Below are 23,896 nucleotides of genomic sequence, written 5' to 3' on the forward strand. Positions count from 1 at the left end.
TGTGAAGAAATCTCTCTTAGCAGCTGTAATGGCATTATCCTGAAGAAGATAGGGCTTACTATCGACAATAATATTGTTAATTACCCACATTAAAATGTGCTTTTGCTCTTATTAAAGAGATGCAAAATCAATACAACTCTGATCAAAAAGACTATTACTTACAAGTATGAAATGGAAAAACATTAATTATTTACTAATCAGCAAAGAAAGGCCTCACAGTCTGTTTCCTAGGCCTCACAGTCTGTTTCCTACTATGTGCATGGTTTCATCCTACAAGTACCTCCTTGTCAACCGTTTTAGCCTACCCACGCCAACCTCAGTCAATTTGTTCCACCACTATGGGCTACCAGTCATTGGCTGATGATACGGCTGGATCGAACCCGGGCCACAGAACTCAGTTGGCTCTCTAAGGAAGTGTCTTAACCACTGAGCTTCTAGGGAAGCACAACTTTCAATTACTGTTAAAAAATAATAAAAATTGAAACTAAAATGCAGAATGCAGGTCACCAAAAATTAAACAGTAACATTATGTAAAACAATACTGTTGCGAGTCAGGTAATATGACATTTCTCTGTGCTCACACTTGCTGTTAATTAACAATTTGACTTGACCATGCTGCCATGTTACTGTGTATCTCAGATAAGAAAAAGATAAACTTGCTGGCTTTAATCTTACCATACTATTCAGAAAGCAAGGGCAACACTAAAAAAACAACAGAAATGTTAAAAAGCCCTCTTCCTGCCAGAACGACTGGGGTAACCTTCAGTATATGGGCCTATACAGTCTACCAACTGTGACAAAGATTAATTATACTACCCATGTATAGGACACAGGGTAATTCTGGGGGACAGTTTTAAAGAAAAAATGCCTCTTACAGCAGCAGATTTGGCAAATCCACCTTTCTAAGGACATCTGCTGAGACACTAAATAATGTAATGTGATAAAGAGTAGTGCTTATGAACACTTTTATAGGATAGAGTTTAAAGGATAGAATTATGATTTCAGTTGAGAGAGTAAAGTGAACTAATAATAATTTATACTATGGGTTCAGCATAGAAGTACACCTATGGCAGTTGTAGGTTGTTTCTTCTGCCCTTCTTCAAGGTGCCCCCTGCCTGAGAGGGGGGTTTGAGGTTACATTTATCCTCGTAACAACTGATGTAATAATTCAGCATACCATAATAATGGACATCACGTTAGCAAGTGAATAAAATCTTGGATAAATGATAGAATAACTTCAATGAATAATGTGGCGATTTAATAAGCCATACTAATTCTGTTATCATGTACATTTTAAATGCCACCTGCACCTGTACACACAAAAGCACATATATGCACAAGCACAAGTGTGTGCACATCCACTCTTAATATGACTGTGTTATGAGAAATAATGTGTTCTGTTGAAATGTTTCACCAGACAGAATTCCATAAAAGGTAACATCTACATCAAGCTGAAGAAATATAACTTCAGCTTGATGTACAATGATCTAGATGTTGTACGTCTCCCAGGTATAAAACAAACTTTTGAGTATAGAGAATAACGGCATTTCAGCTATTTAAAGAACATCCTTCGTATGCTGTTCATTTTCACTGCGTACATCTCCACCTTGCTATACACGTTACCCACCCACCTACGCAAACCAGCTGCTGGTTTGAGTCACTAAATAATGCTTTTGTAGATGACATACAGTCCAGAGCAATAAAAAACATATATGACTAACTTTTGCAAATAATGTGAATTACAAAATGTCTCTAAATAGATGGGTTCAACGTACTATTTCATGAGTGATGGATGTTTAAGCATGGACCATGTTTGTATGTTTCTCCAATATATTTTTAGCTTTACAATTCATTAAATACGGCTTTTGACTAAAAGCGTGTTGACATTCAAAAGTCACTGTGAACAAGTCATTAGTCTAGTGCTGCAATGAATATATACACACCAACTGCTAGTACAGCACAAAATGTAAAAATGTATTACTTCTGAGACATCCAAATACTGGATCACAAATCATTTATTTCAAACATATCACAACATCATACCCCTAGCAACACACAGCCAATTTTTGTTACTCATCAAATTCTAGGCAGATGGGGGCAAAGATGTTGCAATTCTATGCAAAGACATGTACAAAGTCATGCAACATCACACTCTTTTGCTCCACGGTGGGTAACAACTCCCTAGACACAATAGGTTGATCCACAAATAGGGCATCCTAATACTAGGATGTGTGCATTAATGATTTAAGTTTTTGGGGTTTTTGACTGGGCTTCTCAATAAGCATGATTACCTTAACCAAGGTTTCACTCTATGAGAATGAATCATTCGCAAACTTAAAATTACTACTCCTGTTACACTGCATCTACTCATTTAACTATATCATTGTGTCATTCTAACCCATATAATACCAAAGGACACAATATGACCATAAATCATGCTTTTTATTAAGAATTAAAACACTGACTTATATTCTCTTGTTTACTGAATGGTGTTGGTTTGTCTATGTGTGTCTATATCTAAAATGTCCCCATAGGTTTACAAGTTCATTAGGGAGACTGCCACTCAGGAATGTCTCTATTTTTAGCATGGATTGGTAAATAGTGTTTTCTGTAAACTGCGGAAGCAAACCCAAAAATGCATGCACTATAATTCGCAATATAAATGCAGTATGTTTCTACTTTTTAAACTTAACCGAAAGTTCAAAATGGAGGTTTGCAGATAAAAAAATCCCCAAAAGGAAAAAAAAACTATGTATTATGGGACTGGCATGATGATGAATGTGACAAAACGTTTGAATTGTTTACTCTCATCTTTATTGAAAGAGAAAAAAGACAGAATAAACTCAGACCACCTCTGTATTTTTAACTAGTGCCACAACAAGAGTGTAATCCTTAAATGCAGAAATATATGATATGTTATATGTGATATATAATAAGTGATATGTAATATGTGGTGGCAGTGTAGCATAATGATCAAGGATCAAGGATATCTTTATTATCCCCGAGGGGCAATTTGTTGTACAGCCAGCAGTATCCACACAACATCAGATGAACAATAATAAATAAATAAACAATAAACACAAAAATAAAAAAAACAACATAAAATCCCATAAAAATCCCATTGGGTAAAGGACAATGACTACAACATAAAAATCACATTGAGTTATTTAGAAGGCCAATGGCAGCTGGGACAAATGAGTTCTTAAATCTGTTTGTCCTGCATGTTGGCAATTTGTGGCCAGACGGAAGCAACTTGAACTCCTTGAACATGGGGTGGCTAGGGTCAGCCAGGATTGACTGGGCCTTCTTCAGAGTCCTGACCTTGTACAGATTAGTTAACTCATTCAGGGTAGTTCCTGCAATTTTGCTGCACACTTTGACGATACCCTGCAATCTGTTTCTATTTTTGAGATTAAGTGACCCGTACCAGCTGATAAGGAGCAGGACTCACAGCTGAAAGGTTGCTGGTTTGATTCTCTGCTGGGGCACTGCTGTTGTACCCTTGGACAAGGTACTTAAACCAAAATTGCCTCAGTAAATATCCAGCTGTATAAATGGGGAACATGTAAAAAACTGTAACCTATATAAGTCACTCTGAATAAGAGTGTCTTCTACATGCCAATAATGTAATGTAATATATGATATGCAATATGTGAAAATTGTATGAAGCTAAAGCTGTGTATTACTCAAGCCTGAAGAGCACTGGCTCTCTTGTATGTGATGTGTGTCCAGTGAAGGACTGTGTCCCGACAGGAATGCTCTGGCATCCCGATGGCTCCGTCCCCTCTCTGTCTTTGTAATGTTCATCGGAGGGATTGAGGTACTGTGTGAAGATGAATTCTGGCAGCTTGGGCAATAGCACTTAGGGGCAGCTCACAATAAATCATTCACCATCTCTATTTAACGCCCGGTATAAAAGCAGGATATTTTGGTGCTCGGTATGCAAATTGGTGCAATAAATCACAAAACCAGCCTCATAAATATGCATAAATCATTTTGATGATTATTACTTACAATTACTTATGCATCAAGGAGAGAGAGAGGAAATACCCCGTGGGTTGATCGCTAAACCTGCTGCCTTTGTGAAAATACATCTTCAGATTTTCAGGGACATTTTAATCTTTACACAGCTCTTTGGCTAGATGTAAGCACAGAGCAATTCTGTGTCCCCTGCTTAAATATGGTGATAATATATGGTGAGAATAGACATTTCTATTTCAAGCATCCCTTTTATCTGTGTGACGTGAAATGTTTCTTTACTGTCAAACAAAAAAATCATAAAATCCCAACCTCCATTAAACAATGTCATCTTCTAAAAGATTCTTTATTAGTTGCATAATCGCCCCAGTTGCAGGAAACTAGCGTTGGTTATATATGGCTATCACTTATACTGCTGAGTACATGGTGAAGGGATTCAGGCTAAGCATCTTGCCCAAGGACGCAAGAACACCACCCTGGCAGGGATGTGAACCTGTAATGTTCTAGTTACGCAATAAGCCTTATCTTTGCATGTGGTCATTAAGTATGTTTTCAAGAAACATTGAAGGTTCTGGGTATGTGGGCAGTATGTCTAGAGAGCTCACTATTTTGCAAGGGCTGTTGAAATGGATCTAGGCAAAATTTGTACAGCTTTGTTACGTGTTTTAATCAATGTATTTTTGATACAATTGAAAGGCAAAAATAAAGCCACTAGATAACAATTCCTAAACCTGAGTAAAATGGTGATGCGGTAATCCTGTGCTAGAATGCCAGATTATGGGATAAGAAGATAAAGAAGGACAACTGCCATGAGGAAGCGAGTGGGGGTGGCACGGGGGCTCAGAGCTGATGAGCCACTGTGATACAGGCCCGTAATGAGGATTCATTTACAGGAGAACGAGCTGAACACTGGCCCTGGATTTTCAAGGAAATCATTTCATCTGGTGGCTCACTGAGATCAGCAAGGCCCTGCGTGTCACCTAATCTTCACGTTGACTCGTTGTTCCATATGATTGTCTGTCCTGTGACGTTCCCGTTTTAGAAATGGGTCACACTCTGTACAAACTTTTTTTTTTTTTTTTGTAGAACATGCGTATTGTTCTTTGTGAAGGACCGACAAATGGTTGGTTGTGGTTATCTGTGTTCAGAGTGTTTCACTGTTTCTTTAACTTTGTTAGAAGTAATTTATACTCTCTAAGTTGCAAAATAAACTAAATGCAGCTTGCCAGCACATTTATTAGATTTGTTTGCAGTTTTTTTTTTTTAAGTGTTCCAATTTATTCAGTCAGATCAACGCTCATTAAACACAGGTCTTTGGGCAATTAACAGAAACGCTGCTCTGTGCATTTGGTAAAAAGCGAATGATTTGTAGCGTGGGGCCACTGCTGTCAGGGAACATTTTTCACAGCACATTACAGTCCTTCACTTTTTATCGTGGACACTCCGCTACAAACACCTGGTGCTCGTAACCTTTGCAGGTGCGACGTCATCCTCGCAGTAATGAAGAGGAAAGTCCAAATTCCATATTTGAAATTAAAACGCAGAGTCAAACATAATATTGCCCCTGCCGTCTGTCGTATCGGTATTATTTAAGCGTGGGGAGAAGGCTAGAGGGAGAGTGATTGCGCCTTGCTCCGAAGCAGCATATAGCCTGGGTTATGATTAGTCATTCTGTCAGCGACTCTGTGGCCGTGGCTCGACTACACAATCTCATTTTCAAAGAACAAGTGACATCAGCGTTAGGTACGGATGCCCACAGGCCCTCATGAAAAGTGCACTCCTTTTATGTTACAAATGTAATGCCGTCTACTTTTGATGTTGATCCCAATACCGGAAATAAATATGGAAAAAAAAAAAAACATTTTGCTAATTATATGAGTAAAATTGAGAAATACATAATGGGGTATACAGTGTGTTTTCATCACTTATATAATATTCTATGTTTGGAGGCGGCTGAAAATAATGAAAAAAATGTCTAAGTGAACAAAGAAACACTTCAATTCAATATTCAGACGGAGAAATAAATGCAGCAGGATGGAATCCTGGCCTTCGTTTTAATTTTGTGGAAGCTCATACCGCATTTCATAAATTGAGAGGCTGGTTATTTATCATGACACGCACAGCTTTTGAATAGAGGCAGCGACGTTATAAATTCTGTTAGAAAATCAGTCCCACTAGAATTCAGCTATTTTCTTGCACACAAACCCTGTCAGATCAAAAGATACTTTCTATGTTTTTACATTATTTTTTCCACATTTCCTCTCCCAAAACCCCTGTTTTTATAAAAATTTTCCTCTTTTTAATATTCTAGATTTATTTTCTTTCTTTTTTCTCTTCTTTGTTTTTTTTGGTTTTAAGCTCTGGGCCACCATACAGCAGCATTCATTGGCAATGCCAGTTTCAGCTATCGTAAAATTCATCTTGAACACACATTCAGCAGGAAAAGGTTTTCTCATTTCTTTGCAGTTTAGCACTTATTGTTAACATTACAAATATTCTTTAATGTGGACACCTGTAATCAGAGCAGGACATTCATTTGATGTTTTTAGAAACAGTTAACACTTTCACGTTTTGTCAGGTACCAGTAATTAGTTCAAAATGAGAGAAAATATTTAGTTGGACTTACCAAACATACATCAAGTCAACTGATCTTTTAAAACATATTTACATTTTTTATTTTGTCATTTAGCAGAGGCTATTACCCAGGGAACTTTACAAAATAGGAGTACACCATATAAATCTTTTACAAAGTCAGAGACTTATATAATTTATCTATCACATGAATTCTGTCTTATATGTTCTTTTTTTCTTATGTGTTGTACCTTCATAATAACACCACTCTCTCTGTATTGGCAGTTTTTCCTTCAGCTTCCCACAAGCTGCATGGGGAGAATCAACTGTCAGCAGAGAAACCATTTTCAGACTCATGCCTGAGGAAACTATACAATGGAAAAAATAACTCCTGAATCATGCACAAATCAGTGATTACATCATTTTTCTGCAGTGCCCCTTGCCTGGATTCAAACCTATAACACTGTAGTTGCGAGCACTGTCCCCTACCCAGCAGTCCACGCTGCAGAAGGAAGTCAACCAAGTACTTACCCTATCTCACTGCACAACTAATTAGTTTCATACTTTTGCTTCCTGTATCTGAAACAAAGAGCTCACAGCCAACACTTGTTAAGTGACTTCAGACCCAGATCAGTATTCAGTTAACGGCTCAATCAAGCCTAATTAATTGGGAGCACAGCTGGAACGAAAACCCTGCACACATGGTGTGGCCCCCGGGGTTGGAGACCACTTAAAGCTTCTGTACATTTGGCCTTTGTCTTTGCATCTCTGTTAGAAACACAGCCTCATCATTCTGCTGAAGAACAGGAACAGAGAGAACAGGGCTGCATGCCCTGATATAACCTCCCAGCTATACTCATAGTGAGTTTCTTTCCTGAAAGTGCTAAGGGCTCATAAGTTTCCTATGACAGAGGCTGGAAAAAAAATAAAAAACACCTAAAGGTTTAAACACCCCTCCCTGAACAATTAGCAAGTGTGTCAGTTTAAATGAGGATTCCCCGTCTCTGCAGCTGAGACCAGACCTGGATACTGTGGCGCTGGGCATAAGACACTTCAGCGCGGTAACCATCATCCCTCCTCACTGTGAGAGAGTGCGCAGCGTGAATCTGTCAGGAGGAATAGGCCTGGCTCCACTGGGAGCTATACCACAAATATGGCTTTTCTCACCCGCAAGAGCATCTGGCCATAAGGCAATTGACAAATACCAAAGTGGCCTGACCTTTTCAAAGACAGCTTTGGGACTGTTGAGATGCGCTTATCAGTTTGAACCGAGTGACAGATCTCATGAAAGGTGATACATCTGCACCACACAGCCTGTTTCTACTTATATACACAGCTGATAAACTATACATAACCAGCCACAAATTGTAATGTTGCATACATTTGGGTGAATGTTCCATGGACGTGACTGCATATGATCATAGGCTTACAGTCTCATACACATATGTGCAGTACAATTCACTCTCTAGGTCACGACTTGTCTGGTTTGAGGGACGATTTTTGATTGTGATCATTTTAAAGTACCTGAAGATCAACAGCTTTCTCTTGTACATTCTCAATTGTTTAGAAAACGGGTTCAAATAGATCCAGCACTATAAATTACATACATCTTACAGGCATATAGGATTTAATAAAGCACTAAATCATTGCTGATATAATCTGTAGGTCACTCTGCCTATTCTATGCATTAGTAATCACTATCGGTTTAAGTACATGCTGTACATTATACCTCTAAACCTTTAATATTAAGGCATGTTGCTAACCACATGCCAATTTTCCCTTACCCTCAGAAGCAAATATTTACTTCCAAAGGGACAGGGCTCATGTTAGACTGGTCTTAAAAAATGAATACTTTGAAATTTGAGAGTTTTGTCAAATGGAGGTAAAGTGAGATGATCAACAATTAAAGTTCTTTTGTTCATGTGATGAGGATGGGAAAGAGGCTGCCTTAGTCTTTGTTGTCCGTGCAGCCAATACAAGCCAGCACATCTGCGCTGCTTTGATGGGCTGATTACATAGTGTGGCACTACTATTAGCTATGTATTTACCACGCCACAGTTTGTAGACAAATGGCAGACAAGTCAACAATTTCTGTTGGCGTGATGTCAAAGAGCACTGGCAGGTGCAGAGGCTTCTGTGAGGGGAAGGAGTATTATTCTGCTAAAGCTGTCAGGCGTGATTCACTTCTTACAAATTGGTGGTTTGGTATGGGCGGGGAAACTGCCATTCTGTGCTTTTGAACCTCTTAAGCACAGCCAGTCCGGAGGCTAACCTTGAGCTGAGCGCCGTTAGTGGTAATATAAATGTAAACTGATCCATTTGGTTAAACGCCTAACTGTAGACAGCGATGGCTAAAGCCCCAATTCAATCCATCTGCAATATGAATCTCTTTTTTATTTTAAAAGATCAGTGGTTGCTAAACTGCTCACGCCAAACCAGAACAAGTATTCAAATAATTTATGCATTGCACTTTTACATTAAAAACAAATTGAACTAATGTCAGGTTGAATCTGAGCTTTACTCCGTGCTACAAGGTATTGAAATCTGTGTATTGGTTTGTTTTATAAGGACAGAATTAATCATCTGAAGAACATACACAACACCTCTAATAACCACCACAATCTTTTTCATTGCAAACTGAAGACACAAATTTGAAATTTAGAATTGATCAACAGACCCGTTTGCTGTTCTCTAGCAGCAGAGTCAGAAAAGCCGTGTAATTATATCTGATTGGTTAATTAATGATCAAGCTGCTCTCCAGGGCAGGACTCCCGAATTGATATTTGGCAACTCGCTACTGTCCTCAAACTAATTAGCACCACAATCTGACAAAAGATCCACCAGAGTCCACACATTATGTTGTTGCTGAATGTGATTTAATCACACTGAAATATTTCTAATCCCAAGGAAATCAGTATGGCAATAGCTTCATCAGAGCAAATAAAAGTTTGCAGTTATGAACTGTCACATGGCCATTAGAGCAGATAAACCAGGGAAACTTTGACAGTGAAGAATTCCCAGTACATTTGTAAATGGATGCATTAATTTTGCAGTGACTCAAAAAATATATCTGTTACTGCCTTCAAACATGTCATAGAAAAAAAAAACTGTCACAATACTTGGATTTTATTGTAGGATCCTCATTAGTCATATGGTATAATATGATCACATTTGTTGAACAGTAGACAAACTCTTCCTTGGAACTATGCAGATTATAACTAATGTATCCCTTTCTCTGTAATCTATTACATTGATTGCTCATGCTAAGGCAGTGTTATGTATGTCTTATGAAGTTACACTCCATATAAAGTGTGCCCCGTTGACCTGAGCTTGAACTGCCATCATGGATGTCTATCTGTCACTATCTCTGTTTGTCCTGAGCACCACGTCAAATCGTGTCCAGCCTCTGTTTTCAACCCTCGTCATTTCTACCCTTTAACGTTGACAGGTCCAGTCATGTCACTATATTCACCATTCGGTTTGTTCTGTGGACCAGTCTTTGAAAAACAGTCACAATTCCTGCCACTCTCCATCAAAATGCTCACAGGTGACCAGTTCCGCAAGCATTCAGCAGGCCATGGAAGGCAAGCCGAGGCTGAAGCGGTTTCTTGAAAATGGCAGCCGCACACTCGCATAGCGCGATGTTTTGCTGGCAGTTTCCACCGTGGTTCATCCCACATTAGGGGATGAGCTGGTTCTGTTGCGGACTCTATCCCTGAAGAACTACCATCAGCAGCGTTTGACATCAGGGAGACATAAATGTGACCAGAGCGACAAGAAAGAATGCATGCGTCATCTTGGCCAATCGCATGTAAGCATCTCCAAGCTCCAAGCAGGATGACAAATTGAGAGGTACATGTTGTTGATAAATAAGACACTTACGATGTTCTCAGCACCACAAATGCAATGATCTGTTTTCATTTTCCAGCGGGGATGGCAAGATATTGTATTGTCACTAACAGAACCAAGAATAGTATATAGATTTTGGATGGGACCAGCAATCCTCAGACAGGTTAATGAGCGATGCGGCACACTTCTTATGTAGACTAGAGTGTTAAGAATAGGACCCCATGGCACGAAATTCCTCAATGACTCATAAGCCCCATCATATAGGATAGGATCACATAACTCCCATGGGTTCACATTCCATAAGCCCCTGAAAATAATATGAGGGTAACGCCATATAAATCCTTCCTGATGGGAGCGCTCATCTGATTCAACATTATTCATTCAACATAAGAAAATCTCTTTAAAACTGCCACTACAGTTCCACAGAGCACAAGGTAATCACAGACAGTGATAACTATAGCACCAAACCCATCAAAAAACTGGTTCTTCCCCTCAGAGCAAATGCACAGAATCTAGCCTCCAATAACTCTGGCGTTATGTAGGGAGAGCTCTATTCCTTCTAACCACAGAGAGGTTAGTCCATCACTTGGAGTAATGAAAGATACATGTCTGAAAGGAATTTACTCTGATGTTGCTAAAACAACGTATATTCAGGAGAAATTAAATATCATGCTATTCAATTACATTCAGATAAATAGATATTCATAGGCTTAGTTGAGTGATTATTTTGCGGATAATCTGAAATCACAGATTAAAGCCCTAATCTTTCATTTCTAAGTACTTGTGTGATTTGCAAAAGGATTCTTTTTGATGCCATCTGCTTCAATATGGTGAACTGTGTGATTTTTTTTCATGGAATACAAATGGGTCATAATTTAAAATGAATGCTTACACTCTATTGTTTTCAGAAATACATATGCTTGCATTTAAGTATGTAACTTCAAGAAAGGTTCCTCTCTCTTGTGTGCATATGTGTGTATGTGAAGCTGTCTTTGTCCTAAAATTTTCATCACAGAAATCACAGGGATAAGAACAGCTTTGTATTTCCACTGAGGTGTACATTATGTTCAATTTATGTTCAAAACTTCACATGACAAGAGAACAAAGCATTGATGTTTTACTGGGTGGCTGCCATTTAAGGATAATGTTTAACCTTTTATGGTGCCTTGTTAAATCTTTGATTAAATGAATAAAATTAGGTGTGTACGTGTGTGTGCGCATGCATGTGTGTATGTGAGAGTGAGAGAGCATGGAACTGTGTGTGTGTGTGTGTGTGTGCGTGTGTGTGTGTGTGTGTAGTTATGAGTGTGTGATATGTGATTGCAGTTGTACTTATATGATAAAGAGGATTAACTGGGTGATGAGGTCTCATAACAGTCTAGGACAGATTTGTAGTCACAGCTGCAACTCACTACTTTGAAACAGCCAGCCTTACACACATTTGAGAAAGTGAAGTTAAAGTCGTCTGCAGACAGGATATGCAGCGATTTAGAAAACACCCAGCAAATAATATCAAGAGCATTACAATACTGATGCAAAGTATTGTATGGGTGTATACACCAGAAGGAGAGAAGCATTCATTACATAAGGCCAAGGCCAAATCAACTGAACTATTGAACTCATGTTGCAGAAAACATGTAAAATTGTAAATACATACATGTGGATGTATGGAGACACCCAATGAGAAAGGACTTATATTTTGATGCAACTAAATCACACATGAGTCTACACATTTTATATTAGCTTCATATTAATGTCAGTATGAATTACCAGTACATTTACAGATTTAACAGATTTTCAAAGAGGTCAAATAGTTGGTGCCCGAATGTATTTAACGTGTCAAGGGGAACAGTGTCGAAAATCATGATGGCATATGCCAAAGGAGGAACAACTGCATCAGAACAGAGGAACCGTGTTCACAACGGGAACCTCACTCACAGGGATAAACGAATGTTTAACAGGACAGTTGCTATGAGATACATAACAACAGCCTAAAAATTACCACAGAATTGAACCTACACTTCTGCGACCAATCCTCAACAGAAACTGTGTGTTGTGAGTGTGACAAAGATTATATTTATAGTAGGGCTGCCATTTGGAAACTGCTTGTAACCAAGGGCAATGTGTAACAATTCATACCCTGGTATAATGAACAAGACCTGGACTTCTGACCTGTGGAAGAAAGTAATATGGTTGCAGGAATCATCTTTTACTCTTTTTCCTACATTGAACAGGTTTATGTTTGGAGAGAGCCAAAGGAAGCTTTTGAGCCACAATGTCTGTTCCTAACGTTTCCACTGGCTGTAAATCTGTTATGGTATGGGCAGCCATCTCATGGAAGTCATTGGGTCTGATTATTACTCTGCATGGTAAAATTAACTGCCAAGCCAGGCATTTCAGGCATTGTTTCCTTAAAATGCTTCCATATGCAAAGATGATAATGCCTCCATTCAAACTGCTAAATGGATTCAAGAGTGCCTTCCTGAGCACCACATGCCTTCCATGCCATCAACGAACCTTAATGGGAAGTTCTGTTACAAGGAGTGAGCAGTATATTTCCACCTCTTTCATATCGCAAAGAACTGGAGGCTTTTCTTCTTGAAAGATGGTTCAGTATCCTGCTAGAAACAGTTCAAAACCAGTATAACTGAACTGAAGCTGTTCTGACAGCAAGTCCTTATAAGCTAATAAATAGTCATATACTGTTTTCCATTACTTTGTCTACCGCCTGTATGTTTTCAGAGAATTTCTATGTACTAATCACTGAAAATAGAACTAAAAATAATATTAAAATACATTTAAATAATAATAAAATACATCGTAGGAATGTTGTGTTCCACACACATTCACACAAAAGTATTTGTGCCTCATCTATTAAAACTGAAAAGTGACATGATGCTGTCAGTAGCTAGTTATGTACTCACAACAAAATATCTTAAAGCAAGTCCATCTGGCTATAAAGCTGCCTGAATCCAGAAAAAGTAACATGCTGCCACTTACATAAGCCCGACCAAACTCATTTGAAATTACAGTACATTATTTACATATATATCTTAAGTGAAAAAGATCTACATGTTATTATGTCTATGGGAGTCTAGGAGCCAACATAAACATAAATCCTTTCTGTCACAGATATTCTGAATGTTTGAAAATAGCTATGTCTGACCCTGGAGATTTCAAAAACCAAAACTGAATCTCTGTTCTAATGGACTCCTCTGCACGGTGTCCTGTCCCAGGCTAATGAAACGGTTCCAGAGAGTGTAGCTGTCTATTTATGGACTCAGTTAACGACTCGGTACACGACAGCAAGACAGTTCCTCTGTGGAGCGGAGCTGCACAGACCCACATCAGTTTACACTGAAGCAACAGCAACAGCATCACTACCCATTTATGAGGAAGATATCCTGTTAGGAGATGTGAGCCTGTGAAAACATGTGGAATTGCAGGTGAAACACATAAATTCTGGAGCCAATGTAAAATTTAGACCCCGTTTCTCTGTAAAAGTGCAGAAAGCCTGGCAGCTGGTAATACATTAGCAATCGCTAACCCTGACATGGCCTCGGTGCACTATTGGGTCATTCGTTTTCAAAACTTAATTAAGTTAAGTGGTCAGGCAGGAGCAGAGTTGTCAGTTGGTACAGAATTACTTATTGATCATTTCCAAGCCATGATTTATTGAACATTTTCATCTCTGTGCTTGCTGCTTAACATTTAAGCCAGTTACATGCGTCACCAACTGAAAGAATCTGAGGTCATGAACTACCAAATAAAGGAGACGCAGATGAATGTTCTAGCATGTGTCCAAGCATCAATATTCTGCAGATCTTTAATGAACCACTATGAAAGGTTACCCACCGTTCACACTCTACCCACCATTACACTCTACCCACCATTACTAATCCCTGTTGGAGTTTACAAGTCCTTCATGAGTAATTTACAGAACAAATTATTAATTTATAATAGTAATAGGGAAGGACAGGGTGCTAAAATCTTCCACAGAAACATAAAATCCATGACAGAAATACAACATATAGGATGAGATTAAACTGAATATAACAATTTAATTGTGTAAAGTAGATTGCTTCTATGTACCAGCAGTGGCTGTTTGGAGGGGTTTATCACTGTGATCAAAGTCGAGAACAAAAACAAAACAACACAAGCTTACCCGATCAGAAATGACCCAGTTTGCCATTATTTGCCTGAAGAGGACAATCATGTTCAAACACATTGCTGCCTGGAAAACAACAGCGTTATTTCTCTGCCTCAGCAAGCCTTTTTCAAAACAATTTTGATACACAACATGACGAGTTAGAAGTTGCTATAAAATTATATTGTATTTAGTATTAACTTTAGTAATTTTCTTGCCTAAATTAGTTATCCAGTGTTACATACACACTTATAATCAAAATTGTCCAAAATATCCAAATAGCAGCACACTACATAATCTGTTTTACCCCCCAGTTCTTTTGTCAATGATGGAAACAGGGAGAATGGTAAATACGTTAAAATTACAGAAATTGAGAAGATTTTGTGGTTTCTCTGGCATTTCAGCATCATTAAATTCTGATTTGTAATGAAACGGTTTAATGATGTGAATCAGCCACCAGACATATCTGTGGTCTAAAGGTGAGCCATTCCCATAGTTTTTTTTTTTTCAAAGCACACATTCGTCTGATATCTATAATTGTGATAAATGAGAGACCGCAGTGCCGCCATGTCTGAGAACCTAGTTAATGGGCAGGCTGACTTGCTGCAGATCCTCGGAAGCCATCTCTAACCTTTCTCCATGTCAGCCACAAATGGACAAAGTAAGGAGGAAGCTGCCACTGTCTGGAGTGGAATCATTTATAATTATGATGTAATGTCTCTGCACAGACTTCCTTACTGTGTTCCATTTCCACAAACCACGCTCAGGTCATTTAACGAGTGGCTGTTGGAAATATGTCAGTTGTGGCATGGCTACACTTGTAAATGTGGTAAACATGATTAAAACTAGGCATTTCGGCACTGTGGACATCTGAACCGTAAAATTAACAATCTCGTATTGGAACGGTTTATAGAGTTATAATAGCATGTTAATAGCAGCTGTACACACACATACACACACAGTATATTTGAACACTAGGCATATAAGGGTGGTGTAAAGCTAGCGTAGACTAACATGGATTACGTAGTGGTTAAATGCATCATTGGCCACTTTATAATATCATAATACAAGGTATGAGACATGTTTTTTTCTCCACAGTGTAAATAACACAGAATGATTTAGCTTGGAAGCTTTTCTCCTGAACAGCAATAGTGCGTGTGACTCAGCACTCTGATTAATAAATGCAGATGTGACAGGGGACCTTGGCCATCTACTGACTTGTTTGTCTGGAGATAACGTCACCGATTAAACAAAACAGGGTCTCAGCGTTTCACACAAAAACAGCTGTGACCCTTCACGACTACCAACAGTAAGCCACAACGTGGTGACTGTGTATGTTATGGTCACCATCATGATGCAGCCATGTTTTGAAAAGTAGAGCCGGAAACTTCTGGAAAAGCAATGAAATCCAGTGAACGTAGGGAAATTTCAGGTGATTCACCAGTTATTTGAAGACGAGCTCCATTCTCCCCCTGTTTCTTTGCTAAATCTTCTACTCTCAAGCTTGGCATGGACATTATTTGCCGGTCTTTTTCAGTTCCCATCAACACCAGGGAGGAGTGCCCATCCCATTTCAACGGTACATTTTGATGTGTTTCAGTGTAGAAGATGAGCGCTCCACTGTGGGACGTGTGGCAGTCCTGGTGGGTACTGAAGTGGCTTTGTTGCCGTTGTTCCCATTTGTTCTGGACACAGAAATTAAGTAACTGAGCAGAGGTTTTCTCACAAAGCTATGGCACGCTTGCACATCCCAATGAGATCGGATTTCAGCCTTACAAAATCGAAGTGTTTTGCATACTGTCCGAGAGACTTGAAAACCTTTTCATCAATTATTCAAAAAATCTGCAACTTTCCTGCCATTAATAAGGCTAATGAATCACTGAATCAATCAATGAATCACAAGACTCACAATGAATTACAAGACTCACAGTGAATCACAAAACTAAATGCTAATAAATGCCAATAATGTAATGTAAGACTCTGTACTAAGGTGAATTTGTTGAAATATGTTGTTGTGTATTTCCCTGTATATGTGTTCCTTATAGGGAATGGCAATGGAGGAATGTGATGGGTTCTCCCTGATCATATCTCTCATAAAAGTCACTCAACGATGGACACTCAACTTGCAGAGAGTCTGTCAGGTTTCTGATCTTCTCTACGCTGGATCATATGTTCATGATGTGCCTTTAAACAAGTTTGAAAAGAGCGTCAGTCTCGTTGAATGCGTCTTCAAAGACAATCCACAGAAAGAGAGTGGAGGGTTTGGACAGCCACTTGTAGAAGCCCTCAGCCATCAGAGACTCAGTATGCCAAGCTCCACGGTAGTCCATCAAACACTTAAACATGTCCAGCAGGTCAGCGTAAGCCATGAATGACAATTCCATCTTGTGGGTATCACCTGAGGTAAGCGAAATTTGCTCCATTTTGTAGGTTTAATAAAAAAAAAGATTGACAGGATGAAAAAATACCACATTCCATTATGTGGCCTGCAGATGACAATAGAACCAGATTATGGTTACAGGTAACAATATGGTATTGGAAGTTAAAAGCAGCTGACAGAGGAGAAAGAAAAGCAAATGAGGCTTTGTGCTCAGAGTTAATTTTTGTGCAAAAAAATGTTGTCCACATGTTATTACAACGTATAAATCTTAAAGTGTAGACTTTGATTAGTCACACTGCCATATAGACAATCCTCTCTGCTATACTAGTCACTTTTGAAAGACCCATAGACAAATCTTTTGGACCCTCCGCTGGTACCAGTCACCAAGATTGTGCGTAGGCCTCCAATATTCAGTTATTTAAAAAAATTCCCCCCACAGCTAGCACTATGAAACATTTTATTTTTTTGCACTTTCAGTAATCTACTCAGAACAACTCTGAGTATAGGTTCGTAAATTAGGTCTTCTTGGTCGTATTGGTTCCAATTGACTGTCCCTGGTCCTTTAACGCTACTCACAGCAAAGTAATATGCGCACATCAGCCTCATTAAGACTTTCAGTATGAGAGACACAGTTTGAAAAGTTCTTTCCAAGCTCAGTGAACCTATCAGATGAGCTAATTTTTGTCAGAACAAAAAATAAATATAACATCATCAAATAAATTGCTGAAAATAATTGTCTTGATTAATATTCATTTATGTTTTAAGTTTTTTTCTTCCTCAATCTGTTTTTTCTTTTTTCATTTTACCTGGTACCCTGACTACATGTGCCTGATGTGCCCATTTCTGGTAAATTACTGGTAACAACCCTACATTGTCAAACTTACAAAATGTAAGGATTCCTCTGACTTTCTTCAAGTGGGTTGCAAAGCATTGTTTTTTTGCCAGCAGTGGGTCCCTCATATTGAGACGGATCAGATTTCCAGAGCTCTGATTGGCTAGTCACTTCCCATCCATTTTGCCACAGGCCAAATATAACTTCTGATAAAACTGAATGAGACAATCAGGCTTGCACTGTGCTACAGAGGACACCCTCTCCTTTTTATTTTTACACTGACCTCAATAGAAAAGTCCTCTAGCAATTCCCCCCAAAGCAGGCAGAAAAGAATTAAGATGGTGCCCAAAAATCAGTATACTTTTTTCTGTTTAAAAAACACTCCTTGTTCCACGTTCCCTTCATTTTAAGTCAGTTAAATCGTACATCATGGTTCCACAATCTTTGCGTAACCAGGGATGCATGGAATCAATTTGCTTAATAGTTAGAATTCAAACGGTGAAAAGATAAGCTGTCAGCGGGTCTGGAGCTTGAGGAAATAGAGAGCAGAGAGCTGTGAATTATGATTTGGATGCCATGTACTGAGTGCCAGCATGGAGAACAGAGGACAGAAATGAGATGGAAGAGCTCCTTTTCCAGAGGCTGCAGGAAGTCCAATGGTTCCTGTAGTCTCCATGAAAAACATGATGCAGAGGTAATGCTGTATGCATTTGTGTCAGGTAAGATGCTGTGTGAAATAGTAGAGTAGGTACGACGTACATATTCAAAATTTAATTCTGATATGAATTTAGCAGGTATGTAGTGTGTTACTAAGACCCTCTGAAAGTGCTTAGATGACCAGGCCAAGCATTGTGAGGGTCATTGACTTAGTGTGTGCATGACACATTACAGCATAACACTTTCCTTGGTGTGGTCATTTTCCAAATAGCTTTTGACTGCTGCCTGTCAATATAAAATAGATTTTTAAGTCCACATAAGACATACATGTAATGTACAGGTAATATAATATACATGTAATATGTTAATGTTACATGCATGTTGGCAGTATAGCATAGTGGTTAAGGAGCAGGATTTGCAACCAAACCAGATTTGCTGGTTTGATTCTCCGCTGGGGCAATACTGCTGTACCCTTGGGCAAGATGCTTAACCCACAATTGCCTCAGTAAATATCCAGCTGTATACATGGATAACATTGTAAAAAAAATGTAACTGATGTAAGTCACTCTTGATCGGAGCCTCTGCCAAATGCCTGTAATGTAATATAACTGTTACTGTCCATTTCTAACATTCCTGGATGACAAACAGTGGTAATGAATGGAGCTTGGAGAGCTCCGGATTTGCATTCACCTCTTCATTTCAATCACAGAATGTCACTATAGTCGGTATATGGGGGGTGAGGGGGGGGGGGGGGGGTGTTTATAAACAAACAAATGAACACAGTGAAAATGCCTGTATATCACCATGAGCGTGTGTGAGAGCTGTGGTTTTCCATCACACCAGCTGTGTGAGAGTGCATTACATGGTGAGATGCCATGATTGATGGATTTCTGTCAGGCCCGGGATCGTAAATTTGAAAGTAATATTGAGGCAGCCATATGCTTTCCCTGAATGCACACAACAAAACCGTAAGTAATGGGAAAGAAAAGCTTTGTGAAGCCCATGATGGGTGGAGCCTCCATTAAGCTACCAATCAAAATTTTGCTCTCCTTAGCAAAATACTATGATTGGCTAAAATCAAATTGAATGTGGATGGTGGCTCCACATGTTTGAGGTTCATGAAGGGTCACTCTCTTTTCATTAGAAATTATACAAGTGACACCTGGAACAAAGTGTCTGTCTTAGTGGCTAAAAGGGTACACAGCATCCATATTTATGGATTTATACTGGAATTGTTTTGAGGTTCATAAAAGCCCACGCTTCATTAGAAATTATGCAAATGACACTTGGAGTAAAGTGTCTATCTTGGTGGCTAAAAGGGTAGAAATTATTCATATTTATGGATATATAATATATTTTACTTAGCAAACATATGCTGACATAATTAAAATGATGATAAATTATATATATACATATATGATAGATATAAGGGATGATAAAATGTCACCAAATTAATGTTGCAAATTTCAGCTCCTGAAGAGCAACGTATACTCCTGTCTGTAATATTTGCAAGTTAAGCCTTGCTGTATTTAATCTCATAAAGAGGACACGCTTATCTAATGTTTTGCCGATTTCCTGTCTGGCTCCTGTTGTAGGGCTGGGCAGTATAGCCGTTCTGCGATAACAGCTATCCCCGGCATGTGGCGTTAGGTTTCTTCCCGTATTTTTTTCGCCTTTACTCATACCTTTTGCGAGAGCACACCTCCAGTTTTCCGAGGCCATGTGAAATGCTTCCGGGGGAAAAAACGCTACTTGTAGCTATTCAATGTTGATATCACAGCAACAGCACTATGCTGCTTCCATGCGGTAGATAAAAACACATGGCTACAAAGATAAAAAGTGAAAACATACACTATGTGTTTTTCAAAGCTAATAGGTAAGTTAACCAACATATAGATACCAGTGATATTTTTCTGCCCCGGGAGCATTTCACTGAACTTTGTAGGATGTGTTCCTACATCAAGTATGACTAAAGGGAAGAAAATACAGGAAGAAACTTGACGCCATATACTGGGGATAGCTGTTATTGCGCTAAAAATAGCTATTCGATGTTTCGCGACAGTTATATCGCCCAGCCCTATCCTGTTGTATTGTTTAGATATGAAATTCTTGGAAGGATTTTCTGTTTGACAATCGAGACAAACTTGTGTAAACAAACTGACATCTGGCTGCCGATGGCTTGTCTTATCATGTCTACGGCCCTCTGGTAAACCATACGCACTAATAACTGGCCAGAATCCAGGAATTTTATTCAACAGCCTTATCACCGTTAACACTAATGTGTATATGCAGCACAAATTCTGTCAAACCGATATTAAAAATATTCCTGCTGCTCTACTAGAAAATGTCCTACTACTAAAACATTATGCATACTAAAGCAGTATGGGCAGACAAACTGTGGCTGTCAGTCTACCTCATGATGTGTGTATGTGTGTGTATATGTATGTGTGTGCTTGTGTGTACACATGGAGGGCAGTAGCCAATGAAAGAATGAATGGTGCAACAATATTTGAATTTTGTAACACAAACTACTTTAAATGTTAAGAGTATTTAATGTGGATATGTGGAAATCAATATCTCCATGAATTATTTCAGATTTTCCATGTACAATTGACAGATTTTGGAATTACTGGAGACTGTGTAGAACACATGAAACAATGACAACATAGGTCAAAGAGTTCGTACCAATTATTCAATGACTTATTGAATAGATTTAAAAACTCAATGCAAATGTAATCATGCTTTCATCATTAATACCGCCCTATCAGATAAAGTTGCATTAATAGATTTGGTCTGCCCTGCAACACAAAGGAAGCTGTTTAGTATTCCGACTCTCCTAAAAAAGACCCATGAAAAAAAACCCCAGAAACTCCCAAAGAGGAGAGCGAATAACTTGGTTTTGATCTAGGCCTGACAGTGTGTTGTGAATGGGGGAGAGAAGCGGGTTCTGGTAGGCAGACAGCAACAGCATGCTGGGGGCCACTGTCTTGGTGCCGTGAGCCTGTCATGCAGAGCCCGCTGATATCTGTCGGGCTGACTGAAGTCTGCAAATTGACTTTGGTCAACCTTCAGTGTGCCGCGTAAGGAACATATCGCTGAGGCTTCCCGTGTGCAGTCATCTGGGGGGAGAGAGGGGGGAGAGAGAAAACTTGCACGGGTAAGCGAATCCGTCTCAAGGTCCGCTCGTTCACATGGGGGATAATGTGAAACATGCTGAGTGACCAGGCGTTGGTGAAATGTACCATTGTACCAATTCTTGCCTTTAGCAACAGCCCCAATTCGTATTTAATATACATGCACACATACAAATACACATGCACACATACACAAGCATATACACTCACACACACGCACACACACACGCACACACATACACATGCACACATACACAAGCATACACACTCACACACACACACACACACACATACACAAAAACAGAAGCTCTCTCATGTAGTCTATGCGTATACTATGCCGATAAATGACCTTTCAACTGTTGCTTGGTTTTCAGAGAAAAAGAAATATACTGTCAAAACCAATATTAGAGTTTGAAACAGGATCAAGTTATTGGCTACTACTTGTGTTCATGTTATGGTCCCCGACTTTGAATCCAGATGACTGGATATTCGAACAGCATTTGTTGTTACACACCCTTTCTCGGGCTTTTAAATGCATCTTTCACACGTATGGCAAGAGAACCGGTCTTAAATACCTTCATTAGACTTTTTTACCTTACACATACTGTATGCACCTTTCACTTCTACATTACTATTCTCATTACTTACAGTGTGTGTCATTGCAGGCAGTTGTAATTAATACAAAATTAACAAGAAATGCAAACACTGACCATGAAAAATTGCTCTATAAAGTGTTGGGTCACTCATTTTCGACAACAGACAAGAAGCAGAATGTTGTGTCTTTTAAAAAGAAAAAAGGAAGGTGATCACATCAAGCTGTGTGGATGCTGAAGGTGTGGAGAGCTGATTGGCTGTCACAAACTGAATATCGTCTGATTGGCTAGTGTGTTTGCCAATGGAATGACAGTGATGGTGTGTGAGTGTGGGAGTGAACATTTGGGAAAAGACTCCTGTTCTAGATGTTGGAATATAAAGTTTGTTGTTTTGCTTAGTTGCTCCTCATAGATGCTTTTTTCCCAGAGATATGTAGCACAAGCACATTAAAAGAGCTACTTTGCCAGTGAGCCCCTCAGTTTCCTCTAAGAAATTCAGAGCAAAGCTGCTGTGTAATTACATTTCTTGTGGCAGCTTAGACTACATCTTGGCCATTGACACAGCAGGTTTAAATAAATTGAAATCAATCCTTCCAAAGAACCACACTGGGTTGCACTGTACCTATGCCTAATTAAATCAGTCTTAACTAAAGGTTGTTCTGCAAAAGCGTCTATCAATCTTCCAGTTACTCTAGAACACATATGTAAATCACCACATAGAGGATGGCTTGTTAGCATGCTTTTGCAACAACCGGTTTCAGCTAGCTTAATGGCATCATTGAACTGGCCAATCAGCCTGTCAGTTAGCCTACTAGCCTATCAATTAATTTCCACGTATGCCTTTTCAATAATGCCCTGCAGTCAAAGATCCCATGAGGGTGGTGTTCAGATGGAACCCTCGGCTGAATGTTCAGGGGGCTAACGTTGCTGGTGAATGAATGATCTGGCTGAGTTTACAATTGAGAACAAATGTCAAAACGAAGAGAGGTAAGAGCCTGCATGTGCCCCTCCACCCCTCCCTCAAGAGGAATAGATCTCCTAAGAGGCTCATCCTGTCTGCGGGCACCGACCCTCTTCCTCCGAGAACATCCTCATGAGTACCAATACTCATCTTCAGGCATTGAAACAGGCAGGTCATCACATACACCACTTACTCATGTGAGACTGTAATTATCCTGCATTAGTATCAGCAGTACTGATAGCAGTAGTCATTGTTGTAGTGGTGTAGCTGGCCAGGACAGCACACATAAAACAAAAAATTCATTTTAATACCGCAACACAGGAACCAGCCAGAGCAAAACCACAAACCTGATAGTGACTCCACCTTCACAGCGACACACCTGTATTTAACAAGCTTTCAATCAGGCAGGTGGGGCTCATTAGCTAACAGCTGGTTATGGTCATGAGCCATTGTCACACACTATATCTTGTTAGAGATGAAATTGGTTGAATTAGATTAATACACAGATGTGTTTAAACAAGCACAATGAAAACAAAAACAACAACAAAAAAACATTTTAATGATAAAGCAGTTAATGTGCAGTTCAAGTGCAAGCACTGTTCAGCACAGGTGAAGCCTCCTCCTTCACAAGTAATATTAATATTTTAAGTAGTAGTATTAAAGATTTATTTTGCAAGAAAAATAAGGCTGTTATTCACACATATTTTGCTACTGTTTTGGTGTGAGTTATGGCTTGGGCACTGCGTAACCAGGGAAGAATTGCCTGGTGGTAAATAGAAGAATGTTGTTTTCCT

The sequence above is a fragment of the Megalops cyprinoides genome, chromosome 24 (assembly GCF_013368585.1).
Source record: "Megalops cyprinoides isolate fMegCyp1 chromosome 24, fMegCyp1.pri, whole genome shotgun sequence".
NCBI lineage: Eukaryota > Metazoa > Chordata > Actinopteri > Elopiformes > Megalopidae > Megalops > Megalops cyprinoides.